Genomic DNA, 20,180 nt, shown 5'->3' with positions numbered 1-20,180 from the left:
GCAAATTGATACAACCTCTATGGAAAGTAGTATGGAGATTCCTCAGAAAACTTGGAATGGAACCCATTTGGCCCACTTATCCCATTTCTTAGCATATACCCAAAGGACTTAAAATCAGCATACTACAGTGAAGGCCACATCAATGTTTATAGCTGCTCAGTTCACAATAGTCAAGCTATGGAACCAACCTAGGTGCCTTTCAACAAATGAATGGATAAAGAAAATGTGGTATATATATATATATATATATATATATATATATATATATATATATATATATATATATATACACACAATGGAATATTACTCAGCCATAAAGAAGAATGAAAATATGGCATTTGCCAGCAAATGGATGGAACAGGAGATTATCATGCTAAGTGAAATAAGCCAATACCCAAAAAAAAACCAAAGGCCAAACATTCTCTCTGATATGTAGATGCTAAAACACAATAAAGAGTAGGGGATAGAAGTTCATTGAATTAGACAAAGGGGGCTGAAGGGAAGGGACGAGGGATGGGAATAAGAAAGGTAATATATTAATCAAACATAACATTCCTGTGTTCATATATGAATATACGACCAGTGAAACTCCACCTCGCGTACAACCACAGGAATTGGAGTTATACTCCATGTATGTATAATGTGTCAAAATACACTCCGCTGTCATGTATATCTAAAAAGAACAAATAAAAAATAAAATAAATATAGCTATCCTGGCTCTGAGAGGAAAAAATGGGCGGGGGAGATAAGGTTAGAAATTAAAAGGAACTAACAATCTGAGTCATTAGGATCAGAACCATGGCACCTCACGAAAATGAAAGGGGAACAGATAGGCTTCTAAGGATCCATGAGAGAAATGTACAAGACAGCCAGAGGATCCCAGGCCCCTGAAAGGCAGGCCCAGGGTACTGTAAAAAAGAATTTGCTGGAGAAATTTTTTGGTGTATCAAAGTTGAAGATACGAGGGTGACCCCCACCAGAACCTGATGTGGCAAACTTTCTCTTCACCTAATTTTTCTTCCTATTTGTCTGTAACCAGCCAAGTGTCTACAGGAAAGATCAGAATCATTGGCCCTGTACTACCAATATCATCAGCTCAATAAATTGGCCCGCAGGGGAGGGTAACTTCCATTCAAATTTTGAAGAAAATGTTACTTTTTTTTTTTTTTTTTTTTTTTTTTTAGAGAAAGAAATTTTAAGAGCTTGTAAAGGAAAAATTTTGTACTATACTGAAGCCATCTAAGGAGTTAGAGTAAGTTGCCTGGAGAAATTTTGCTCAATGAGATCAGTTTTTCCTAAGCAGGCAGATGTTGCAAAAGGAGAATAAGTGCTCCCTTCGGCAGCACATATACTAAAATTGGAACGATACAGAGAAGATTAGCATGGCCCCTGCGCAAGGATGACACGCAAATCCGTGAAGCGTTCCATATTTTAAAAAAAAAAAAAAAAAGGAGAATAAATTTTTTAATCCGTTCTGGTAAATAATGATGTCCCTTTTCCATTTTTGTAAGGAGCACATACAATTCAACATCACTAACACAACCTTGAGCCTTGAATCTTCAGTTCTGTCTGACAAACTAAATCTTACTGCAGCTTGGGAATGGAGTTTGGTTCTTAAATTTTTACTTTTTTTTTTTAGAAATATTGTATTTATTCTTTTTCATGGTGCTGACAATCAAACCCAGGGGTTCATGAACGCTAAGTATGTGCTCTACCGCTGAGCTATATCCCCAGCTCCTTAAGTTGCTTTTTTTTTTCTTTCTTTTTGTAATAGATCAAAGACACTTTTGTTTAAGTGATTTGGGCCAACTATGTGTCACTTTTCAGGGGAAATTGATGGGTAAAGATGACATTTGTGCAAATTAGCGGAGAAATCTTTTGATGTATCAAGTTTAAGAAAAAAGTTATACATGTACAATGGCATTACATTGAAAATATTATGAATAACCAATAGGGTTTAATATTCTGTGTACATTTTAAATAAAAGTTTGTTATGTCAATCAAACCACGTAAGAAGGATGATGTATAATTTGAAACAAGAGCCAAGATTTAGCAAATTGACCAGATCAAAGAGCAATTTAGAAAGATAGGAAGAAATAGATTGTTTCAATGGATTCCATTTTCTTAAGTTACGTAAGCAAAACCCAGCCAAAACTTTTTACAAAATGCTACCTAAGGTAAGTTACCATGAAAGGCTGGCGGGTAGGCTTCTAACATACCCTAGAGAAATACATTATGACCCAGGAATATTAAAGAAATGTACTGTCAGCAAAAATACTCATAGCCCTCCCTATAGATAAGAAAATGGAGGAGGTTCAAGGCCATTCAGGACAGCTCAAAGCAAAATAAAAGAGAGTGATCCTGGTACCACTGGGTTTCCAAACAAAATATTTCTGAAATAACAAATTAGAATAAAAAATAAAATTAAAAAAATATATATATTTCTGAAAAAGAACAAACGTTTCTCATTGGTACTTTAGCCCTGGAGTAAATACTGACGTGAATTGCTTCATCTCTGCCTCTGGGTGCTGGGTTAGGGGTTATGAAGAACAGACCTCACCTGGAGAAGATGGCAGTGCTTTGGCTCAGTGAGAGCCTGAATGGAGGGACATGAGAGGACAGTGCCCCCCAGCACAGGAATAGGGCGACCAGCTATCTCATTTGCTGGGGATTAAGGGATTACCTGGAAGCAGACTTTCAGCACTAAACCCAAGAGATGTGTTTTATCTCTTTGAGCCTCAGGTTTCTCATCTATTAAGTGGAATAATGGTGGTGCCTACCTTATAAATGAGAAAATATCCATAAAGCAGTAACCAGGAGCTTCAAAATCATTAGCTACTGTCTTACTACTAATCCTCGCCTGCACCCCAAATTATTTTCTTAGGATAAATACCCAGAAGTTAATTTTGAGTCTAACAGCATGCACATTTTTCAGACCTATGATATAATTACCAAACTACTCCATACATACAAAAGCATAAATTGAAAATATTACCAAAGTATCTAACAATAAAGAGTTCCTTGGGCTGGGGATGTGGCTCAAGCGGTAGCGCGCTCGCCTAGCATGCGTGCGGCCCGGGTTCGATCCTCAGCAGCGCCACATACCAACAAAGATGTTGTGTCTGCCGAGAACTAAGAAAAAATAAATAAATGTTAAAATTCTCTCTCTCTCTCTCTCTCTCTGTCCCCCCCCTCACTCTCTCTTAAAAAAAAAAAAAAAAGAGTGCCTTTATCCCTTTTTCCAAACCCTTACTCATGTTGCACCAGTTTTGTTTTAAATTTACTACTGAAGTTTTGATACATGAACATAGTAGAATGACCTGTAATATTTTTTAAATTAGGCATATTTCCCCAAGTACTGTATTTGTAAAAAATAATAAAATATGTCATTTATTTGTAACTTATATACTACTTGCCTGGCTCTCCCCCAAAATAGCATCAAACAGTTAAAAAACATTTGAAACAAAATTTTAATATTTGAAGAAGAGAGTGTTAATACTGAAGAGATATGAGATGGTCATTAACGTCAGCTCTGAGCTTCCTAGCAACAAACATAAAAATAGAAAAGTATTTTTTAGTCTAAAATAAAAGGGAAGCACATAGTTTATCTAGAAATAAATGTCTTCCTGTTACTAAATCCTAAGAATTACCATGCATTTCCTTCTGTAAAAAACATCAAATAACATAAGAGACAGTATATTTTGGCCCAAACTTGCTGAAGTTGTCAAACTTTTCGTGTGACTATGTCCCTTGACAAAAGGTAAGGACATAAAATCTGGCCCTATTTTCAAAGATAGATCTTTAGAGTCTTTAAAAAAAAAAGTGGTGATTCCAAGTTTTATTTTTTTCCAAATGTGAGTTAAATTATGGTGCTACTTATTAAATATTTCTGGCTTTCCCCATTTCCAGATCCATGGTAAGATTTGCACTTCTCTGCCCTCTCAAGTTAGGTAAAACCATGTGGCATTCTGCACCCAGTGAAATGTGAGCCCTCCAGGTGAAAGCTCTAAATTCAGGGCACATTTTGCCATAAGACTTATATTACTATGGTTTTCATGGACACTCAACAAGTTTCTTAGCCGTGGCATCTATAACTTAAGCAACCACATTAAAATAGATGAATTGGACTTCAAAAATTAAAAACTTTGAGGTATCAAAGGACATTATCAACAAAATGAAAAGAATGGGAAAGAATGTTTTCAAATCATGTAAGTGATAATGTTCTAGCATCCAGAATATGTAAATTGTTACAATAAAAATTGTCCATAATAAAAAGGCAAGTAAACAAATTTAAAAATAGTCAAGAAGACTGGGGATGTAGCTCATTGGTATATAATATGCCTAGCGGGCACTACCAGGCCCTAGGTTTGATCCCCAACACTACAAAAAAATTTAAAAATAAAAATAAACAAGAGGATTTCAATGGACATTTCTGCAAAAAAGGATACACAACTTGGCAATAAACACATTAAAAGATGCCCAACTTCATTAGTGAACAGGGAAATATGAATCCAAACCACTTCATACCCATTAGGTTGGCTATAATTAAAAAGACAAGATAATAACAAGTATCGGGGAGGACACAGAAATTAGAACCTTTATGCATTGCTGATAGGAATGTAAAATGGTACAGGTACTATTGAAAATAGTTGGTCAGTTCCTCAAAAAATTAAACATAGAGCTGGGGTTGTGGCTCAGCATCTTCTGTATCTCTAGGATCTTCAATTTCCACCAAAGCAAATCCTGAAGGATTTCTTGCAATCCACACAGTTCTCAGGGGACCATCATAACTGAAAGTGCTTTCTAACTCTCCTTTGCCAGTGCCAGTTCCCCCGTGCTGGGCCCTTCAGCTCGCAGCGCCCAGGGCTGTCCGAAATCCGAAAGCAACCACACGCCCTCACTCACCAGAACTACCTCAATAAAATATTTTTTAAAAGAATCCACAAGCCAAAATGACACGTCAGCTTGGGTGTCTGAGTGAATTAACAACTTCTGTTAATTAACTTTTTTTAATTGCTGCATTAATTAACCTGTTCTTACTAATAGTAAAAAAAAAAAACACAGATTCCTTTCAAAAGAAACAAATTTGTATAGACCCCCTAATATTTTCATTATTATGTTAATCTACATGCAAATGTAAATTTCACTTTAAAGTCCTTAGGTTTATATATACAAGTAACTATAAAGTCAAGATTAGCTTACAGATTAAACATATTCAAACCTATTAAACCAATAAAAATCAAGTTACCAACATTAAATTGATGAGAGATGATGCTGTTTGCTGAAAATGAACCATGCTTGCAGAATTATTGGCAGATGTGACATGGGTCCCTCGAGTGTGACTTGCGTAGAATGTCATACTAATGACACTTCAATTCTCCATCATTTTTCTGTGTTCAAACTCCCACAACAGCATCATTTACTTGACACAAATGCATCTATCTCATTAATGCATGGCAAAGTAATTCTATTCTACATTCATATAAAAACAAATATACACATGAACTATGGACAAAGGAATCAGGCAGTACTTGTTTATAGATTGACAACTCAGAGTATCTAGAATACATTTATATTAGATTTTTTTTGAAATTTTATCAAAATAAAACATTTCATTTTTTATTTTTCTAGCAAAATCTCATATCCCTAAGAATACATTTGCTAAACCATAGGAGCTCCATGGATCCTAGTTTGACAAACACTGTTATAGCCTACCCTAGATCACTGGTTTCAAGTTTGAGCATGCATCAGAGTCAGCTGGGAGAGCTTGTTAAAACAGAGTTCTGAGCCAGCTATGGTAGCACATCCCTGTAATCCCAGAACTCAGGAGGCTGAGGCAAGAGGCTTATAAATTCAAGTTACCGACATTAAGTTGATGAGAGATGTACAACTTGGCAAAACCTTATTCAAAATAAAATTTTAAAAGGGGGAGGCAAGCTGGAGATGTAGCTCAGTGCTAAGAGCACTAGCCTAGCATGCTTGAGGCCTGGGTTCAATCCTTAGGATCAGAAAAACAAACACAAGAGTTCTAGGTCCCATCTCCAGAATTTCTAATTCAGTAGATCTGGGATAAGGCCCCAAAATTTTCATTTCTAACAATTCCCCAGTACTGATATTGCTGCTCCAGGGGCCACTCCTTGAGAACCACTGCCCTCTATCTTTCAAACATTAAGTGTGTGCGTACATACACACACAGACACAGACATCCTCTTGATTCTGTCTCTCTGGAGAACCCTGACTAATATAAAACACTAATGAGTCTTTCTTGAATTCTCACACAGACTGAACCCAGAGGTAGTACAGGGAAATTCTCATTAATAAACCTTTCATGATCAATTTGCCTCCAGTCAAAGGTTTCTATAGCAACCTGAGTTCCAACACAAAGCTCAGGACACATTTTCACCAACTACAGCTAGATGAGTGGAAAAAGTAACCCCTTGTGATTGACCAAGAAAATGAGGAATAATAAAAGACAAGCATCAGTGTCTGAGTTGAATTAATTCCTCAAGATTTAAGACCACAGAACACCAGGCACCCTACCAGGGATTACTTGAGGTCAAAGTAACCTTTTCACACCAGTATTTTCATTACCACTGTTTCATGCATGAAAATATTTTTCTTCCTTTCTCTGCCTTATCCCATACTCATCCTGAGACGCCACATAGCAGTCTATTGAGAATATGGGCTCTGCGGTCTCATATTTTGAATAGTGATTTCATCATTTGCTAGTTGTGATGACCTTGGACAAGGTATTTAACCTACATCAGCCTCAGTTTCCTCATAAGTTCTTTAGAAATAATAATTCTAGCTGGTATCAGCCAAGATCCAACCAATAGACAGAAACTACTTTCATATAGATCCCAAAGCTGATTTAAATTATTTTTCATCATTATGTTACTTAAACATATTTCAATTTGCAGATTCTATGATACAAAGAGCCTAAAGAAGGGAATCCCTCCTACAGATGAACAGGGAGCTGAGAGATAAGAGGAAGCTACTCCTATCCCCAGGGTGAAAGACAAAGAAAGCAGATGTCCCCAGTGGGGGATGAAGTGACAACATATGGACGACCCTGTGTGCCATGGATTTAGGACCACAGAACACCAGGATCCTCCAAGTTGAATATTTTAAGATGGGAGGGGTGGGGTCCTTTAAGTGAATATTTTAAATTGGTCCTCACTCGCCTTTTCCTCAGACCCTTCGACATATTTTCCACCCTGCACGGATTCTCTTTGTCCTCCTACTCTCTCATCACCCAGTTCTTTCCTCCCACTTCCTCGCCCACACTCAGCAGCAGACAGCAAATTGGCTGGCCTCCCACTGAGACTACACACTCCATGCAATCGGAAGGATAGTGTTGCAGGTTTCAGCTGCCAGATCCAACAATGTCCTCCTCTTCTACCTGAATGCCCTGTCTCACACACCAGGTCACACAGGCCATGTCCACGCATCAACGTGGGGACAACCCAACAAGGCAACAGGACACATTGGGCCTTTATAGTGTCGTTCTGCCTCTGCCCAGACTCACCACCAGCTGGCCACATTAGGACTGTGCAGTTTGCCTCAGAGTCATCTCTTTTACACATTTGGGACTGAGTCTGCTTCTCTGTAGAAACAGATTGAAAAGAGATGACCTCCAAGTCCTCTTCCTCCCCTTTCAACCTATGATAACACTAAGGTTTGCATTTATGTAAGGCTAAATCCTACCCACTAATGACACATTCAGCCAAAGGTAAAAATCTCAAAACACAAGAGACCTGATTTCAAGTGATTTTTCTATTAACTAAAGAGGCATTTCAGGAACAAAATACGCCAAGGCTTACCTTAGAAGCAGCACAGAGTCTAATATATTCTCAATTCAGCCCTCCTTATAAATATGTTATTTGTAGATTTAAATTACTCAGAATTATGAAGGGAAAAAGAGGGGAAGAAAAATTATTTTATTGCACAGGGCCTATTTGAAACTACTGTGTTAATATCGTACCTTTACGATTTCAAAACCTCTAAATATCATTTCCTTCCTATCTCTTGCCTGGGGGTGTATAAACAATTTTTTTTCTCACATTGACTTTTTAAAAAAATTTTTTAGTTGTTGATGGAAACAATACCTTTATTTATTCATTCATTTTTATGTGATGCTGAGGATCAAACCCAGTGTCTCATATGTGCTAGGCAAGTGCTCTATCACTGAGCTACAACCCCAGCCCCTCACACTGACTTTAACAATTAGAACCCAGATGTGAATTGAGTTCATCAACTCAATCAGCACACACCAGTCTTCTTAAGTCCTACTAGCAAGCAGTTGGCTAAATACTCCACATTTACTGTTTCCAACTTGACACGAGTCAGAGCAGGGTTTCCAAGATTTGAACTATCCCTTTTCTTCCAGTGGTTTCCAAAGTGTGGTTCAAAAGCCAATAAGGAGCATCCTCATCACCTAGGAACTTGTTGGAAATGCAGATTCTCAGGCATGCCCCAGCCCTACTGAAACAGGGTGGGACTCAGCACGGTGTGGTTTAACAGCCCTTCCTGATGTTTCTTTTTCTTTCTTTCTTTCTTTCTTTTTTTTTTTTTTTTTTTTTTTTTGGTAGCAGGGCTTGAACTCAGGGGCACTTGACCACTGAGCCATATCCTCAGCCCTGTTTTTTTTTTTTTTTTAATATATGCATCTCTTGAAATTTTATTTTTTTAATTTATATATGACAGTGGAATGCATTTCAATTCTTACTACACATATAGAGCACAATTTTTCATATCCCTGGTTGTATACACAGTATATTCATACCAATTCGTGTCTTCATACCTATACTTTGGATAGTAATGATCATCACAATCCACCATCATTAATAACCCCATGCCCCCTCCCATCCCTTCCAACCCGTCTAGAGAATAAAATCATGGCATTTGCAGGTAAATGAATGGAGTTAGAGAAAATAATGCTAAGTGAAGTTAGCCAATCTCAAAAAATCAAATGCCAAATGTTTTCTTTGATATAAAGAGGCTGATTCGGGCCTGGGGATGTGGCTCAAGCGGTAAATCGCTCATCTGGCATGCGTGCGGCCCAGGTTTGATCCTCAGCACCACATACAAAACAAAGATGTTGTGTCCACAGATAACTAAAAAATAAATATTAAAATTCTCTCTCTCCCTCTCTCACTCTCTCTTTAAAAAAAAAAAAAAAGAGGTTGATTCATGGTGGGATAGGGAGGAGGAGCATGGGAGGAATAGACAAACCCAGCCCTATTTTGTATCTTATTTAGAGACAAAATCTCACTGAGTTGCTAAGTGCCTCACTTTTGCTGAGATTAGCTTTGAACTCGAGATCCTCCTGCCTCTGTCACTGGGATTGCAGGTGTGCACCACCGAGCCAGCCCTTCCTGGTGTTTCTGATGCACACCAAAGTTTGAGAACCACTGATTTATCAAGTAAACACTAATATCCTCTCCCCTTTATGTATGAAGCCCTTCAGGTGATTCTGGTGTGTGTAAGGTTAAAGAATCCCTGTGCTGTGGAAAAACAAACAATCCCTGTGCTGTGAACCATATTAATGGTCTTTTTTCTAATTACCTGAATTTGAATTTAAATCCCAGATCTCCCCACAAATCTGAAAGCTACAGTTTTTCTAATGCCAAGTGTATTTAGCACTCTTTGTACTAGGAAGGCATTTACCATCAAGCGGGGGGGGGGGGGGTGATTTAAAGCAAGAATGCAGTAAAAATTAGAACAGAATGAACAAACTCCCCTCTACCACACTGTCATTTTAGGTTAGAAGGGAAAGGAAGACCTTATACCTTGTTCCAAGCATGCCCTGCTTTTGCTAGTAAATGCCTCTTTCCTATAATTGACTGAACATGTGCAAGTGCCCTTCTGTACCCACCAGGAAATAGCAGGTCCCGACATGGGAATGGAACCCTATTTCCTTGCTCCTTTTTTCAACCTTGTAAAAAGTCCTTCATTCTTTCCAAGAAGGCAGGGTGGCAAAGAGGGAGTTTTTTTCTCCAAGGCAACAAAAAGCACTTTCTCTTCACTCTTTTGTTGTGCTGTTAGATTTGAAACCCTTTTGCCCCGAGAACAATACACTGCAGAGTTACTTTATGTTGTTGCTTTCTACTGTGCTTTCTCCGACCCTTAGGATAATAGGCCGCCATTTTAACGCCAGAGAACAGGGAACTGCAGTGAATCTACATTGAATGAAAGTCGGTCGGAAAGTACAACTACTCTAACTCTTAGCTGGGCTGTTCTGAGAGGTTTAATTTAAAGAAAGCAATGTGGCACTCCAGTTAGAAGACCCAGCGAGCAGGAAATGGACTCCCACATCAATAGAATGCTCACCACCCTGGTGGGCACACAACCCAGAAGGCAATTTGGGAAATTTAGGAAGTCAGAGAAGATGAATAAATAAAAGAGGAACCAACCAATTTCCTTTTTCTTTTTTATGAAGACTATGATTGTAGGCCATTATCTTCATCCCATCACTAATGAATGAAACAGGGGAAATGAGAGTTTGAAATACATGGGAGGACTAAAGAATCCATAACTAAATGTATGGATAACATCAAGATTATGCACCCTCAGATGGAAATACCATGAGGGCCTAGAAATTTTATGTAACATTCTCTCTAAACAGAAGAAGAAGAAGAAGGAAGAAGAAGACTATGTGTCTCTAAAGATTGCTCTCGATGACATAAAACCAGCCACAACTCTCTAGACTCGAGTGACATGAAGGTTTGCTAGTTAGCTTGATGATTAGACCATTCTAGACAAGTCCATCTGGGCAAATCATGTCCCAGAGCTAATATTTCCCCTTGTGATTATCTATGTCTGTCTACCACCATCAAATTAACCAAATGATTGCTGTGTCCCCAGCATGCTGCATGGACAAGTTTGCAGAGCAGCCACGGGGGGCTTCTCCTCCGGTTGCTCTTCTCTGTATGTATTACTAGATATTATTACTATTTACTGTTTCATTCTTTTCCCTTCAAAAGTTACTTGGGCTAATAGAAGACAATAGGCCTCTGCACTTATGATTTAGAGAGAGAACTACTTCAAGGCAATTTGCCAAACCTGGCTTTCTTTTGAACTGGTGTTCACCTTTAATGGCCTTAAGGATTCCACCCAAAATGCCTGTCTTTGAAAAAGTCTGAGATCACAAAAAGGTTGAGACCTACAGACCTAGGGCTTCTCTGTCTTCAAAGACCTGTTTCATTGCCTGATTTGCTTCCATAGCATTATGAGTGGGGGTCGTTTTATACATGTGAAAACTGTGCCTTCAATGACTCTCCCAAGGTCAAAGAGTTAAACGTCAAAGATTCCCTGGAACTCAGGTCTCCTACTCCTACATGCTCTCAGACTGGGCTGGACTATATTTACAGGAGTAAAGTACCAAGGTAGGTGCTATTCTGGTCCCCTTAACTTGAGGGTTAGATGCAGAGGCACCCCTGTGGCAGGATGGGTACAGACAGGTGTATCTGGCTTGGCATCTGTATTTATGAGGCTTATGTCTCTAAACTAGAGCTTCCTAACCAGGCATGACCTCGCACCCTGCCGTCACAATACCACGAGAATGAAAGAATAAGGGTCTTCCTTCCAGGTGTGACCAAGAGGATGGCAACTGCGGAGATTCTTAGAGCCCCAAGACATTATTTACTCTAGGTTAATGATCCCAGCTGTTTTGGATGTGAGATTTGTTTTATTTCAGGAAACCAACACGCCTTTTGAATCATTATGTTCCAGAATTAAGAAAATTCCCAACTGTCTCCATAAAAATCCCTGAAATATTCATTCCATCCAAATTCTTATCAATACTGATGTTCTAACTAAAAGCTAATTTACTTGCTTCATTGGCAGTGTGTGGGGGCAGGCATTTCCTAAAACATTTTCTATGACTAGATACTTGCATTTTCCAACCAGGACCACCCCCCTCCAGAAGTTTTTTAGTGAAAGGGGCATTATAGAGAAAAGGTTCACACTTGACCACATTATCACAAGTACTGTACATAAAATGAAGGGTGGGATGGCTTTAATGTACAAAGCAAATGGAAAGGAAATGGTTCTGAAATGTTGTGTAGGTAGTTGACAGTTCAAGGAGAGAAACCTCAATGTGCATAGAACAAGGTCCAGGAGAAGAAAATACTTTCATTTGGAGCAAAAGAATTAGAGACTCCACTTTAGAATAAGATCAGCCACAAAAAAAAAAAAAAAAATCCTTCAAAGATAGATAAGGAAGTCAGTTCAGAGGCTCCCCTTGATCACATAGTTAAGAGTGGTGGAGTGCTTGGCTAGTGAGTGTGAGGCCCTGGTTCCACCCCTAGCACAGCAGAGAAGAAAAGAAAAGTGAAAACCAGAACTATTTAATCACACAATACTTCTATTTATCATTTAGAATGCATTTAGTTGCAAGAAACAAAAAAAATAAGCCCACACTGGCTAAAAACAATAAAACTAATTTACTGGCTCCTATAACTGAAAGTCAGAGTTGGAGTGATTCAGCAAGTTAGGTATGTAATCAAGGATCCCATTTTTGTCCTTTCTGCTCTGATCCTATGGAAGTGCTCAGCTGAAGCTGTCAACCCAAGTGCCAAAAAAGAGTCCCCTCTGTGTGTCCTGAACTTCTCACATGTCATCTGGGTTTTAAGAAGGAGCAGCCCAAGATTGAGCCAGGAGGAAGCTGCAAGACTTCTCATTACCTAGCCTAGAAATCTCAGAATTTCATTTTCTTTCTTTTTTTTTTTTAATTTTGGTACTAGGCATTGAACCCCCAGGGACACTTAGCCACTGAGCCACATCCCCAGCCCTTTTTGTATTTTATTTAGAGACAGTATCTCACTGCGTTGCTTAGGGCCTCACTAAGTTGCTGAGGCTGGCGTTGAACTGATGATCCTCTTGCCTCAGCCTCCCCAGCTTCTGGGATTACAGGAGTGCATCACCATTCCTGGCTCAGAATGTCATTTCTGCAACAGTCAAGAAAGTCCCTGAAGCCAGACCAGAATTAAGGGAAAGGGGAAAGGAAAGACTCCAGTTCTTAAGGGAAAGGGTAATATATGTAAACAGGAAGGGCAGGAACTTTGGAGACCATCAACCACCCAGGAAATGACCAGCCCCCTACTCTAACCAGCTCTTACTGCCTGTGTGCTAACAGCCAAACTCCTGGCCTTTGAGACTCCTGCCTAGCCCAGTTCACTATCCAGCCTCTCAGCCACTCATCATTACTTAAGTCAACCTTGTATTTTCCCCACCTCTGTGATTTTGCTTATGATACTCCCTTTTCTGCACAGGCCCTCCTCATTCACTTCCTCAGGACCTAAGAAGTCCTGTGAAGGCCCAGCTCAAAGCCCTCCTGTCCCGACCTGATGCAGAGGATTCAAACCTCTCAAAACCCCTTCCACACCACTCATAAGGCCTGTCCCATGGGGCAATTCATTTCATTGGGTAATGGACCATCCAATAGGATGATGCCAGGAGAGAGAAGGAACAAGGAAGGCAGACTTTTGCTTCTTGTTCTCTTGGTGTAACTTTCACACATACACACCTACAAAAAATAATAATAATAATTTCATGATCTAAAAATAAAATGAAATTTTAAAGTATGGGCTAATAAAATTTCATTAGAAAGACTAATAAGAGCTAGAATAATCAAAAAAAGCTTCAAACAGAACCATGGGAGGGAAAAACATCTAAACAATACCAGCTCACGGCTCTGTCCACTGTTCCACTACTCAGCCTCCCTCAGGTTGATCATTCTCATACTCCGTGTTTTCTCTAGGACTGTTTAGCAACAGCGAGGAATGGAATTGGGTGGGTCAGGAACCTTTGAGAGCTGCACCAGGCACACCCCGCGACCCGTACAAAATATTTGGCAACTGCACCATCAAGTCAAAAGTCATCCTTAGCCCTGACCCTGGGCTCACCATGTTTTGTGAGCAAGGAAAGAGGGTTCAGACATCAGTCAGACCAAGGCCACTTCCTTCGATGGGTTATTTCACAATTTACTTTTTTTTTTTTTAACTGCCACCTCAGAAGAGAAAAGCTGCTTTTCTCCTGTTTTTCAGAGCATAAGTGCCATAATGGATCATCCTGCTCTCTCAACCTTGAGACCCTGAAGTCCAAAAACAAAAACAAAAAACAAAGACAGCAGAGAACAGTCTCCACCAGGAGTTCCCACCTACTTCTTCCAGCTTTCAGATGAGAGTGCACATTACTAATGAATAATATTACTTATAAAATTATTGGCCAGGGCCTAGAGAAAAAGAAATCTACAGCCTCCTTAGAATTAGCGACTCTGACTGATAATATATCCATCCCTTCTTCTCAACAAAATTCCTCATGGGGGGGTCTAGGATTAAGTGCCAAGCCCTTTGGTAGCACCACCTCCAGACCTCTCCCATCCACCTGGTGGAGAAAACATCCTAGAGATGAGCCTGCCTTGCCATTATAGGGCACAGGGGAAGATAACTGTTAATGGAGGCACCCTCAACATCCATGAATGAGAAAGATGTTGCCCCTGGAAAGAGAATTAGGTAAAGAAATAAGAATGAAAGGGGGTCCTTGAGTATGTTCATTCAGCTATATCTCAAGGAGGTCACTCCTGCTGTGAATACTGTGAAAGATACAACTTCCCCCCTTGTACTATTCCACCCCCATAAAAGATGTTACCCGTATACCAAACTACTAAAACAGATCTCCATAGAGCTCCTAGCTAAGGAGCAAAAGGACAAGAGTGGTTAAGGACATGTGCCTGTAAGTCAGGTTCCAACCTGTCTTCAACAATCAGAGTCCTTCCTGCTGGTGTAGCATGAGAGATGGCAGAGAGCTATCTTTCTGGGGGAGAAATACTTTGCTATAGGCCAGATGTAGGTGCATGCCTATAATCCCAGCTACTTAGAAGGCTGAGGCAGGAGGGCTATGAGTTCAAGGCCAGCTTAGGCAACTTAGTGAGACCATGCCTCAAAATAAAAATTACAAAAAAGAACTGGGGATATAGTTCAGTGATAGAGTGCCCTGATTACAATCCCCAGGACAAGAAAGGGGGGGGAGGCAGCAAGGAAGAGGAAGGAAAAAAATAGGAAATGAAAGGAAAGAAAGTAGGGAAGGAACAATAAAGGGAGATGGGGGAGAGGGAGGAGGAAAGGAAAGAAGCGAAAATAAGACTCTGCTATAATAATAGATCAAAGCTCACTTTGGGGGCAGCTTTACAAAGTCACACTCCCCTCATCCATTAACCTCCATGCCCCAACCCCCTCACACACTGTTTACCAAGGTGGGAAGCTCAGGGACAGGGGTGTTGTGATGACCCAAGCAGCTGCCAGAGGAGTGCATGGATGTTATATGGTTGTCTAGATATTTGTCCCTTGAATTATGATGAAACAGATGGCTACAACTCACAGAAACCCCCACCAGCAAGTCCCTCTCAGAGAACTCTATTTGCAAAAACATACCATGTGTGCCAAAAGATATATTAATTGGGGCTAGAGGAACCAAGTGATCTATAAGCAATTGTACAACCGAATCACTGGTAGTTCCCGGCAATTGAATGGTGTTCTAACCCCATCTGACTCAGGCCTCCTTGAAAATGTGACTTTTGAGCAAAAGTCTGAAGGAAAAGTGGGCTTGGACTGCAGAGATATCTTAGTGAGGAACTTTCCAGACAAATGGTACATCCAAGCTAAGAGAACACAAGTAGATTTTCCTTTCTCACACTCTGGAACGTCACCCCCACAAGCAAGCTGTTAGTCAGGTAACAGCAGAGGCCAGGAAGAAGCAGAGGCAAAATCCTTAGAAATCCTTAGTTGGAGCAAAAGCTTGATGAGAGCAAGGAGTTAGTTATGAGATAGCTGGGCAAAGAGATGTCCAGGCGAAGGGAATGAATGACCAGTGCAAAGATCCTGAACGGAAGAATGGTACAGCAGAAGAGAGATACAATCTGATTTGTTTTTTAAAAGACCACTCTGGATTCTGTGTTAAGAATAAACTCAAGGGCTGGGATTGGAGCTCAGTGATAGAGCACTTGCCTTGCATGCATGAGGCACTGGGTTCGATCCTCAGCACCACATAAAAATAAATAAATAAAGATATCGCATCCATCTACAACTAAAAAAATATTTTTTAAAAAAAGAAAGAAAGAATAAGAAAATACTTGAGGTTAAACGCAGAGAGACCAGTAAACCAGACCGGAGATGACTTAGAGTGGCGGCAGTGGAGAAGTGAAAAGTGGTCAGGCCGAAGATAACTTTTAAGGTACAACCAGCAGGATTTCTTGAGGGACTAGATGCAGCATACAAGGAAGGAAAAGAGTTTTCAAAATGCAACTGAAGGACACAGTTTCTAGCATCTGTGATGGGAAAGATGGTGGGTGAAATAAGATTTTACTTGCATTGGTGATGTGGTGTAGCCATGGGAGATCTGAGGTCAGGCATCAGATGGAAATGTTGGACAGGGCATTGGGAAGTTAAGTGTGGAGATGTGAGAGAGGTCTGTGTTAGAAATATAAATTTGGAAATCATCAGTATTTAAAGCCAAGAGACTTAAAATACAACAAAGGAGGGAAGAGGAAGACTCTGCTTTTTCACTAGCTCTCCCTCACCAAATACAAATAAATACAGGAGATAAAGTGCTAGCATTACATAGACTTGGAAACACAATCACAAGAATGTATCATATCTCCCAGGCAACTGTATTTTCCCAAACTGAGATAAGAAGCTGACTGCCTCACCCAAGATTGCAGAGCCACAGTGCACACACACCCGGGCTCCAGCACATGCTCTCAATCTCTGTGCCACCTGCTTCTCAAGGACAAGGTGAAGACCTTTCTTAAAGAAAGACTGATGGGTCCACAGGGGAAAGCAGAGTTTTGTTCAGTACAGAGAGCAACAGCAACTAATCAACTCCTCAAGTTTGAGGAGTTATACTAGAAATGCAGAGGGAAGTGGGAATTGGCCTGAAGACCAGAGAGCTTCAGCTTACAGTATGAGACTAGGGGCCTCTGTGAGAATGAAGGTGAGATGGTTTTCATTAAAAGGTAAAGAATGTCAGCCAAGCGTGGTGGTGCACACCTGTAATCCCCAGATCAAGAAGCTGAGGCAGGATTGCAAGTTCAAATCCAGCCTCAGCAACTTAGCAAGACCCTAAGCAACTTAGTGAGACCCTGTCTCTAAATGAAACATAAAAATGGTTGGGGGCTGTGGATCCATGGTTAAGCACCCCTGAGTTCAATCTCTGGAACAACAACAAAAAAAAAAAAAGTGCAGAATGTCAGTAGGAATGTTACAAATCCTGGTTGGAATAAGAAAATAGGATCTCAAATATTTGGCTATTAAAAATATCTTTATTTACAGAAAGTGCTTCCATTTTCAAGCTGTCTGCAGTGGTACACAAAATCATTTTTATCAAATATGAAACAGCTTAATTTGGTTGTAAATTCTATATATTTCCAGCAGCAAACTCTATAGATATAAAGTGGATCTTCATTGTTTATTGCACATGCAAAGTTTTCCACTCAAAGCCAGGTACAGTGATGTACACCTATAATCCCAGTTACTTGTGAGGCTGAGGCAGGAGGATCACAAGTTCAAAGCCAGCCTTAGCAACTTAGTGAGTCACTGTCTCAAAATTAAAATAATTTAAAAATAAAATGAGCTGGGGAGGTAAGTCAGTGGTAGAGCACTTCCCTAGCCTGTTCAAAGCCCTGGTTCAGTCCCCAGTGCTGGGGGGAAAAAAAAATGTTTTCCATGCAAAACTTTCAAAAGTTAGCGGTATAAACTGGGCATGGTGGGGCATGCCTGGAATCCCAGTGGCTCCGGAAGCTGAGGCAGGAGGATCATGAGTTCAAAGCCAGGCTCAGCAATTTAGCAAGGCCCTAAGCAACTTAGAAAGACCCTATATTTAAATATAAAAAGGGACTGGGGATGTGGCTCAGTAGTTAAGTGCCCCTGGGTTCAATCCCTGGCACAAAAAAAAAAAAGAGTCGGAGGTAAAATTTAATTCTCAAAAAGCAGAGAAAAGCTGTCCCCTTGACTACTCAAGGCAACCATAACATAATGCAGTGCCTTGATTATAAATCAACTAAAGCTGGATTGTAGGCCTCTCCTTGCAGGAGTCAGGCCATTCCAGTCCCGTCTCCCAGTTACTACTTGTAAATTAAATCAAACTGAAATGTGTTCTGTATATAAGCAAAACAGACAGCCAGAGAGAAATATTATAAAACTTAAAGTTACATTTCTTCTTCGGAAGAAAAAAAAATCAAGACAAACTTTTCCCTTTGTAGTAAAGCAAATATACTTTCATGTGCTAATAGATTTTCATCAAGATTTTGTTTCTATGGGTTATGGATAAGTGTTCATTTTAGGGAATATAAGTTTAATCTTAATCTAATTAATACATTTTTCTAATCAACAATTTCTGCACAGCTATTGGCCCATCAGGAGCATGCACACTGTCCTTCATTGCTCCTGTCTTGCAGAATGCAGCTTACCTTGCTTTTCCTGGTACTGAGGATGGATATAAGAGAGCCATTGCTATTCTCCTGCTGCTGTTTTGGGATCAGGCTCAATTTTCTGGAGGAAGAATGATGAGCACACTGCTTTATGTCAAGAACTGTACTGAGAATGCATTGATAAATAACTTGCAGAATGCCTACCCTTGGGGAACCTATGGTCTAACATGCTCTTAGAACAACACTAAGCCATACCTTTGGGAGATGCCCATGTTTCAATGATCTATTTCTATAATGTTCTAGAAAAATAATTCAGAAAATAGAGATGTTTTACATAAAAGCAATACAATATTACAATCCTTAAATTACATCATAAAAAATTAATAAAGAAGCCTAATAAGCTAGTTATTCATTTTTTCCATTCCATTTAATTTACCAGTTATTCATATTCATTGTCAAGTAAGCGGAAACAGGTCCCAAAAAGTAACATAAACTCTTAGAGAGGAAGCTTTCAGCTGAGAAAACTGAATCCATTTTTCTGTGACTAAGAATTGACCATCACAGTTTGATTTCAGTGGAAAAAATATCACAATGCTCCATACATACCAGGTTACTTTTTAAAGGCCAGGGTTATAGGTGAAGATACATACTCTTGTTAAAAGGTGGCACCTACTGGCAGGATAACGTATTGCAGCTCAGTTCTATTAGACATTAGTGAACATACAAAAGGAATCACAATAAATAACAGTGATAGTTTGGGAGATTTCTGTTCCCCAACACCCTATTGGGTGGACTACTTAATTTTAAGAGACTCCAAATTCTAATATGGAAGATAAAGCAGACAGATCCTCTCCCTAAATTTGGACTCAGTCAATTAGACAGGATGACCAGTGATGTTGAATATTAAGTAAGATCCCAGAAAGAAAGGATGGGGTATATTAGGGTGCAGCAACGGCAGAATCTGAAGTAGTATCTGGGTCTAACAGCAGCAATAGAAAGTCCTGATCAGGTTATTTATGATGGCTGGCCTTTCCTAGTTCCTGCCAATTTTCAGCATCTGCTTTTCCAAACATCCTGCAAATTCTTCACACTATCTAATATTCTAGATCTGGGAATGTAGCTCAATTGGTAGATCACTTGCCTTTCAGGCATGAGGCCCCAGGTTTGATGCCCAACACCATGGGATTTAAAAAAAGATAAAGAAAAAGAAACAACAATTCAACATTTTTCCAATTGTGCTAAATCACAAAGATAAATTATCTCATTTGGTCCTTCTGCCCCTGCCCCCCGAGACACACAACTAGTGTGGCAGAATCGGGAAAAAAAATCCGAGTCTGATACTAGAACTAATTTTCTTAAGCATTTCACTACTTCGCAAAGCAAAAAATGCTGAGACTTTTGAAAGCATAAAATTGGAAGATAAGACTTGACCCAGGCGGGAAGTTTGTAGGCAGAAGTAGCTGGTAAGTTGAAGAAAGAAATCCTGCAAAGGCATAATGGAAATGAAATGCTGAGGTGAGACTGGAGGTAATTTCACCATGAAATTAATGAAATGTAAATGCTCTTCACTTGCAAGGACCCTGTTCCAAAGTATTAAATTTCATTTTTTTATAAATGCATATTCATTTTATCAAGGAAAGCCCCCCAAATGAGATAAGAGTCAGATTCAATAAAACCTGAATCATTCCCTGGTTGAATTCATGAATCTATCAGATTAGAGATTCAAAAATCTAGATCAAGAGAGACTAGATCT

General features: G+C 39.6%; 1 non-coding gene across 1 annotated transcript; it reads left to right on the top strand.

Moving 5' to 3' along the window:
• The first annotated feature begins 1,327 nt into the window (after window positions 1–1,327).
• Window positions 1,328–1,434, top strand: LOC120883863 (U6 spliceosomal RNA). The gene has a single exon (XR_005726042.1). It is a non-coding gene; the product is annotated as a U6 spliceosomal RNA (small nuclear RNA).
• The last annotated feature ends 18,746 nt before the right edge of the window (window positions 1,435–20,180 follow it).

This window comes from Ictidomys tridecemlineatus, chromosome 7 (genome assembly GCF_052094955.1).
Source record: "Ictidomys tridecemlineatus isolate mIctTri1 chromosome 7, mIctTri1.hap1, whole genome shotgun sequence".
Lineage (NCBI taxonomy): Eukaryota > Metazoa > Chordata > Mammalia > Rodentia > Sciuridae > Ictidomys > Ictidomys tridecemlineatus.
Note: the sequence above shows the minus strand (reverse complement) of the source record. Positions and strands in the feature narration are given on the sequence as shown.